This window comes from Ammospiza caudacuta, chromosome 4, assembly GCF_027887145.1.
Source record: "Ammospiza caudacuta isolate bAmmCau1 chromosome 4, bAmmCau1.pri, whole genome shotgun sequence".
NCBI classification, from domain to species: domain Eukaryota; kingdom Metazoa; phylum Chordata; class Aves; order Passeriformes; family Passerellidae; genus Ammospiza; species Ammospiza caudacuta.
Genome location: NC_080596.1, coordinates 64,679,919 through 64,688,685, shown reverse-complemented (window position 1 = coordinate 64,688,685; position 8,767 = coordinate 64,679,919).

Sequence of the window (8,767 nt, the reverse complement as noted above, 5' to 3'; positions counted from 1 at the left end):
TGCTCATGCAGGGCATTTTCAGACCCCCATACTTGTTTGACTTCAGAAAAATGACATATTCTGACAAACTGAAAATGTATCAACTAGTTCTATTAATCAGTGCAGTGCAGGACCAATTAAAATGAACATTTTGATTTTGCTGAGTTTTAACGGAACTGCAGAAAAATTCAAAATAATAGAAACTAAAATGGGGCACTCTGCATAGTGGAAAGAAGGGTGAGGTAATCCACATTTCTCCCAGACAGGGAAGATGATGTTCTTCTGCAAAGAGAAGTTCCAAAGGCATTCCTATACATCCTTAATCCAAAGACTTCTTGTACCAAACACGACCATAATAAACTGACTGATCAAACCAGAGCATATAGCTGGATCATCTACTGCATTATGAATTTTGTCCTGTAACAGTAGCAAGGTCTGTGGATGCTGGAATATATGTGAATTTCACAGTGATACTGATATGCTTTCCCAAACTCTTGAACATAATATCTGTGCTGGGAATCACAGGGCATTTCTAAAAATATCAAAATAGTAGCGTTCAAACAGCCAATTTTGCAAGGAGGATAAATCATCTTCCCCAAAAAAATTGCAAACAAGCTTGGATGTTACACAAAAAAAATTACAAACTATGTGTGATGTGTGGATGCTGTTGCACCCTGGCAGAAATGGCTGTACAAGATAGCAGTGAAATGATGGCATAATGTCACAATGCTGTGTCCTGATCCAGCCCCTGGCCTCTCTGGGTCACCTCTGTGCCTGACAGCTGCTCTGCAGAAAGTTAAATCTCTGTTGGAATTTCAGGATCCCAATGTTTTTCAGGCTCTATTTGACACAGCAGTGGTGGACTGAGGAACTCAGTATTTTAGCATTCCAGTCCAGCTGGACAGCAGATATGAAATATTGACTTAGCCAGCAAACAGATCATTACAGGGAGTGCCCCAGGGTCTCATCCAACCAGAATGGATTCTGATAGCTACAGCTCTCTCATTTTGTTTCTGTCCATTGCTGGATCAAGGGCCTTTAAAGCTAAGTCTCTATCTATGTTATCAGTTTATGAAATGGGCCAGTTAGTTAGGAAATTCATTACAAACACTGCTATTAAGTGGTTTACCTCTGCTTGAGTTTCTGCAGTCTGTTAAATGTGTGCTTCCATTTATCCCATTAAATGTACTCTACAGAACTCAGTGCAATGGCCACACGGTAAAAATACCATGCCATTAACAAAAGCAGTATGTCATTAAACAGTAATAAATATAAACCTTTCAAGGCAAAAGGAACTGGTGTCTTCTACAGGGCAAGTCTGGTAGCCAAAACAACCCTGCACTCAAGAGACTTCCTTTGAAAAAGGCTAATGAGAGAAAAGGTAACCTCACCCCAAAACTGGCCACAGTGTGCACTTGGAAGAAGCTGGTTTGCCTCCATGTCACCTTGACATGACAGCCTCCATTAAAACTCACATTTCAATAGCTCTGACTAGCAGTCTGCCCAAGTTTTGATGCAATAAACGTGTTTTGCTCTTATATGAACTGGTATCATTCACATCACTGATTATTCAAATAACTTCAAGGCGTTTTGCATATTTCTGTTTTAATGAGAAGTGCAGTAATTTTAGAGCTATTTTCCTCTTAATGCAGGCAAACCACTTGTTAATATCACGTGTGGCATCAACTGCAAATATCATATTGCTGAACTAAAAGGCTTTAATGTGTTAGACCAGTGGCCAAAGAACCAGTCTCCATGGCAACTCTATATTAAGTTTCCCGGCTACAACAATTGCAAAGACTATTCAATCACAACTCATTTCAGCTGAATTCTTTTATATTTCTAAATGGCTCTCATAAATAATACCACTTCCGACATTTTGTCTTAGTTTCAGGAGAAAAGAAGAACATAGGAAAATGAAAAGCTAAATAAAAAGCTGACTTTGGAAAGGTTACTATGAGTCTATTTTACATCCCTAGTCTAAATAAAACATTAAAAATTTATCAAAATAAAGATAAAACTAAAATTTAAAAAGTAAAAATTAAAATTAGTACAGATATGTGTAAAATTTTAGATATAACACCTACCCACAGAGCTCTGGAAGACTCCATCAGTTATTCCTATTAAGATTTTATCAGACCAGTTATTCACCTCTGAACTTTCACCACATATCTGGAGGCAGGTTCATCTTAACCAGCAAAAATATTTTTTCTCTTATCACTGAGTGTCCATACCCACCTGTGGACAGCAGCTTTCTTATCACATACAAGCAGAGCCATCTCTCAAGTTGCTCAGTGCTTAGCAGGGGTCAGCAGCTGGATCAGCAAAGGGAACAAAAAAATTGGAAAACACCTAGTTCCAGCTACATTCTGCACAATGCCCCTTCCTGTTAAGAGCTTCTCCTAAAAGCTTTTAAAGTCCATTTGTAACTGGATATCCAAACACGTGGCTCTTTCCCATTTGTGGGCTGACCAGAGCTCTTTGCTGGTCAGTTTTTGAAGTAGTTTGACTGATGTGAATAGCCAGTACTTGAGTCTTGTGCTGAATTACTGCAACATGTAAGCAAAGAGAGAAATTGCGTGTTCCTGAGAAACCTCCATTTGATGCAAGTGCAGCTTCCCACCAGCTGAGGCACCATGAGAATATCACAGCATGGCTCCAATCTCTGCATTGATTCCCCACTAAAAATAGGCAAGTGCATGGTGCTATCCCATTAATTGGACTCTGTCACAGGACTGACCTTTAGAATCTGAGATCACCTCTCTGTCCATGCCTCCTGATTTCTGTAGCTGCTTCTTCCCACTGGGAGCACAAGTGAAACACAAAATTGCCACAATGAGAACAAGATTTTTTTTGAATTCTGGATAAGATTTTTGAAATAATTTCTGCAGAAAATTAAAGAAAACGCAGAACCTCAGCTGCTTTCAGAAATAATTATACCTTCCACATTTCCCAAAATAAGTCATATTAAACTTAAAAAAATAACTGATCATTGTCTGTGGAAACAGCAATATAGATAGAGAGAAAAAAATTACTCCTGACGATTCCTTGAGTGACTCAAATATATGAGCCTTTGTAAGAGAGCCTACACAGTCATTAATGCAGGTGCATACTATAATAATCTGCAAAATTTCTGTTGTGATTTGAAATATCTCTGTTCCTCAGTCTCAGGATGACATGAGTCCAAAGCTTCAGACCAACAGTTGAAGTGGACTTTATTTTCCATAACTTATGGAAATAACTTACTTATTTTCCATAATAAGTAAGTTCCACTGTTAAAAATGCTAACCAACATAATTCTGCATTTTGCAGAGCAGTTCTCACCCTTTCTTATACAGGTACAAACTGCTAATAATCATCACAAGTATTGATTGAACTGTGGGTTACTGTAGCAGACTTATTCCTAGGTGAAAGCTCTATATTAATTTAAAATAGCAATCAAGTTTGAACAAAAGATCTGAGAATTTTAAATCTATTCTCACTTCGAGTTTGTTTATAAGACATAAAGACAGGAAAAAGGTTTGTGGTTTCAGGTTTCCATTAAAATACTTAGCACATATCCATTTGTGCTTATTAAAAAAACCACATACTTTAATCTGACCATCTCTGAAAGACATAGGTGGGATCTTTTTAGTTTCCAGGCCACATTTACTTATTTTAATGAATTGATACTACGAGCAGCAACAATAACATCCTGAAACCCATCAAGCATCATATGAAATTAAAATTTGAGCTTGAGTCATTCTGCTTATCATCACTAATCTACCAGTCATTATAGGTATTTCTCCTTAATCCTTCTTTCCTGTAATATCTTGAGGTTTGACTGCAATATGGGGGCAAAGTCATTTAAAAACATGAGGCACCAAATGAATGTCTACAGGTAAAATGTCTTACAGCAATGAAGTGTCCATTTATCTTAAAAGCAGCAAGGTTTAATAGAACATTACTGAAGCTTTTAATCATTCCTCAAGATATTTCAGGGCTTTTCTCATGGGACCCTTATCTGCCGGGATTCCAGAGCTAAACTGTAGAAAAACTGCTATTTCAGAAAGGGTTGAGGTAGTTCATGCTTAAATTAAATTGTAGAACCCTCACAGCAATAAAATACAGTTACAAGAAAAAAAAAATCACTTTACATAAAAGCCTTTGTCTTTAACCACTTTCAGTAGAAGATTAGAGGTTTAATCATAGTAAGTTGAGGCAGGAACAAACCCCACTTCCATTGGAGTTAAAATGGCTTCAAAGGGACCAAACTTTTGCTATGAGCATCGGACCAACACATCTTAATAAAGCTCATTACCTCAACACCTCCATGATCTATAGACATTACTCCCAATAAGTAGAATTTATTAATCTGGATCCAGTGGCTCAGTAAGTATGTCTGCATTGCTTTTGAATCAGAATTGAATTATGTTCTCAGAAAACAGTCCCACAAAAGACAGTATTTGCAAAAGCTTAATTAAAAATATCCATGATCTACCTTGTATTTGAGCGCAGGTACATAAAATGAGCAAAAGCACCTCCTTTTCTCTACTTAGCAACTCCTGGGAAGCAGCACCTTTGCTAAGTAAACTGTGTCTATGCTAATCAGCTCATCAACTCCAGATCATTTCCCAGTCACAGAAACACAATTACATGTGCTAATAAATTGCAAATACATACTAATAAATGTCCTTGGCATACTACTTCTTTGCCAGCTATTTCCCAAAGAGTTTTCCGCACAGTTCAAGAGGCAGAGCTTTCCCAGAGCCATTCCCAGATGGCATCATGGAGGTGTTAATCTACAGGGATGAAGGCTTTCCCTCTTCCCTTGGCCACCAGATACAGGGCTTCATTTGCTCATACAGATGTGGGCTTTGAGGCCACTCAAAGCAGAAGGTTGCCATGGCAGGTGGTGGCCACCCAAAGCAGAAGGTTGCCATGGCAGGTGGTGGCCACCCAAAGCAGAAGGTTGCCATGGCAGGTGGTTGACACCCAAAGCAGAAGGTTGCCATGGCAGGTGGTGGCCACCCAAAGCAGAAGGTTGCCATGGCACATGGTTGCCACCCAAAGCAGAAGGTTGCCATGGCACATGGTTGCCACCCAAAGCAGAAGGTTGCCATGGCAGGTGGTGGCCACCCAAAGCAGAAGGTTGCCATGGCAGGTGGTGGCCACCCAAAGCAGAAGGTTGCCATGGCACATGGTTGCCACCCAAAGCAGAAGGTTGCCATGGCAGGTGGTGGCCACCCAAAGCAGAAGGTTGTCGTGGCAGGTGGTGGCCACCCAAAGCAGAAGGTTGCCATGGCAGGTGGTTGCACTGAGCCAGCCCAGTCACTCTGACCATTGCACAGTGCCAGCTCTCCTGGAGGACTTTTCTTTCTTCCTCTGAGCACAAGGTTCTTCAGAATCCCAGGCCCAAGCTCTTGGCTGGGGTCCCTGGGTTCCCCAGGATATCCATTCCCAAGGACTCAAACCACAGGAACTTCCATGGAAGGTTTCATGAGAGTAGCCTGGAACCAGGCCATTGTGCTTACAGTGGGGCCCACAGCCATACAGATGCACCATACTCTTCCTCACTAAGGTTCACTGTTACCCTGTCCCTTTTACCTCTACTACACAATTCCAGAGTTTTCACTTAATTCAGTATGACTACCAGATGGCAAACTCAGCCACACCTGGTTTTCTATAAATGAAGACATGCAGTAAAAGAGCCCTGTAGCACAAATTATAATGTTCAGAGTATTGTAATTTTACATAAAGCAAGGGGAATATCTCTACTTATAGCTAGATGATATAAGATGTTTCATCATTATTCATGTCTTTTAAAAATATTATTACTACAGGTGTTTCTTATGGGTCAATGGTTAGTATGCCACAAGCTGAGAGTTCTGTAAGCAGTTTCAAATAAAAGTCCTTTCTCCTGTGATACAGGTGACTAGTTAATCAGTTAAAGTCAGCACATCCAGAATATTTACTAAGCTTAATGAACAGTGATTTTCAGGAAGTATATTTTAATCGCTAGATTGCTCCAAATTTAATTTATGACAAAGCTGGTAAATATAATTACACAAACAACTATGAGGTGAATTAATACATAACATTCACAAATGGTATTTGGATTTGAACATCAAAATATATTTCAAACACACAGGGAAATTACCTAAACAAGTAAAACACTGTATTTTTGCAGCCTCATTTTTATTTCAATCTCTCTCATCTCTCCCTAAAGCCTTCTATAATTAGAAAATGCACTTTGTGACTAGAACACTGTAAATCACAGATCTGATATGGTAAAAACAGCTCTTCCAAATGCCTCTGTTATTCTTTAGATCATATGCACTATCATTTTATTTTCTGGATGTGTCCAAAACAAAAAACAATTTAAAAATATTTTTCAAAATACCAAATTAAGAAATAGAACATGACTGCAGGTGTACATACAAATACACATAGATTCATACTCATGCAAAACTCTTGAAAGCTATTTAAATACCTAAGCTGGCACAAATGAGTGAATAGGTAGGTCCTAAAAGTATAAGGTCTTAGGGCACTGAAGATGAAGAGTATTTTCAGCTGCAGGGGAAGTCAGTGGAGGAGGGAACTTACACATTTCAGAGGAGAATGTGAACACTTTGAAGACTACTGCAGTCAGAGAACATGAAGATTCACATCAGTTTTTTGTGCATAGAATTGCTTCAAATATTAGAAAGGAATAGAGAAAACTGAAATTGTTTTAAGATGTTTTGGGAGAGTTTTTAGGACCCTGAAAAATGCTCAGATTTTCTTTTTAATAGTAGGTTGTAAATAACACATGGCAAATACCATGATGAATGTGCGCAGTTGCCCTGCATGATTTTTGGTCATGAAACACTTAAGAGCACACCTCATCTAAACATCACTAGAGAGTCAGTTGAAATTTAGGTGGATGTGGGGTTGCCTGAGGCAGAGGTGACCCACCAGCCTCCTCAGAGTGCCTGGTCTCCAAGGGGATGCAGCCACAATCTGAACCACGTGAGACCTTCTGCCTCTCAGGGGAGTTACTTTTTTGGGTACATCATGGTTAAACAGATTCCAAGGCCAAAGTGTACTGTGTTGAAGCACGGGCCAAGTAAAGACATTACATTATTTGCATGATCAAGGTAGACAATATAGATTTTATTACATAAAGATTAAGGTAGAGATCCTCTAGCTTTTCCCAGTGTGTGAACAATCCTCTACAATTTACTGAAGTTAGGATCTTCATTCTTCTCAAAATCTTCCTTATTTTAACAACTCAGAGTTTAAAGAAGAGATTGACAGTAACCTAGGATGAGGAGTCCACTCTGTTTTCTGCATGGATATATGCACATAAACATTCACAGTTCAGATAACACCTGGGTAACAGATCTAAATGACCTTATTTTTACAGCTTGAATTAGTTCAGAGACCAATTTAATTTAACTTTATGTATTCCTCCCACAAACATTCTTACTTTGAATTCAGTATTCCTCTTTTCAGTTTTGTTTAACCACTAAATAAAAATCACCAAAAAAACAAATGAATAGAGTATTATTCATCCAAAAGACATTTTCCATACAAAGAGAATTTAATTAAATTAGATCCTAATCCAGTTAATTAATGTGCAAACTATGCTCAGACAGCCCTAAAAAGTATTTGTTCCATAGTCTGGGCATCCATTTAAAAGCATATCATAAATCATTTCATTTTGCTTGTCTTCTAGCAGTAATAATTACAAAACCAGAGCACATTTTTCTAGCTGCTATTAATACTCTCCAGGAAAAGTAAGAATGATTATCCCCATTTTACAGGTGGGGAAACCTATTTCCCATTTCATTAATGATCCCCTCTCCCTTTGCACTTCATTAAGTCATTCACAGAAGTATAAAAAGGGAATCTGAAATAGTGTCATGATAGTATTTGTGGCATGTGCAGTTTTTCATGATTTTGCCCTGGACTGACTGGCTTCAGTGAAGTGTTGCATCAGCTTTGGGAACTAAAATACTGAAGTTTATTAATGATATACACATTTACATGTGAATAAATACTACTCCTGTAGAAACCATAAGGAGAAGTCCTTACTAACTGAAGACTCATGAATGACAAGCAATGGAATGTCAGCTACTTAATTCATAAGATTTTGGAAAGCAAATGAAAAAGAAAAGCAACTTATTTTATTCCCCAGAATGTTTTGCATTTTAAAAACTACCTCTCAAAACATTCCCAACTCTTAACTTAGTGCCTAAGGTAACAGATCAGATAGAGAAAGTGAAGTGCTTAGTTGACTGCCATCTTAGTCAAGGTAAAAGGTCTCTCCTGGATTCAGCACATATGCAGATACACATCAATTCCAGGAAACATTATCTTTAAATGATGTCTGAATCACAAGATAAATTCAGCAATTGAACTTTCTGGTTATTTTAGCTCTTTTAAGCGACTGAATTGCTACCATAGCTGTTGTAACCACAGCTAGTTTCTGTTATTTCTTTGAGTGACAGCTGTAAAAATGTCACAGTGACCTTGAAAACAGGACTAATGTGGTAACACTGTGGAAGATAAAAGGTGCTGAAACACAGAGGCTGTTTTGGATGGCTCCATGGCAGACACATTTGTGCCTCTATACTGCTTTTTACAACTGGTGTGGGTGTGGTGGGGGCTGGGGTGTGGGTGTGATATTAGATTTTATTTCAAGCCCCTCTTATTTGACACCCATGAAGATGCATCTGAAGAGCCAAGAGATGTACAGAAAAGGGGGGGTGGGATTTCATTTTCAGGGGAGTGTGCTAAGGAGTACACCCCAGCCTGCAGGGAA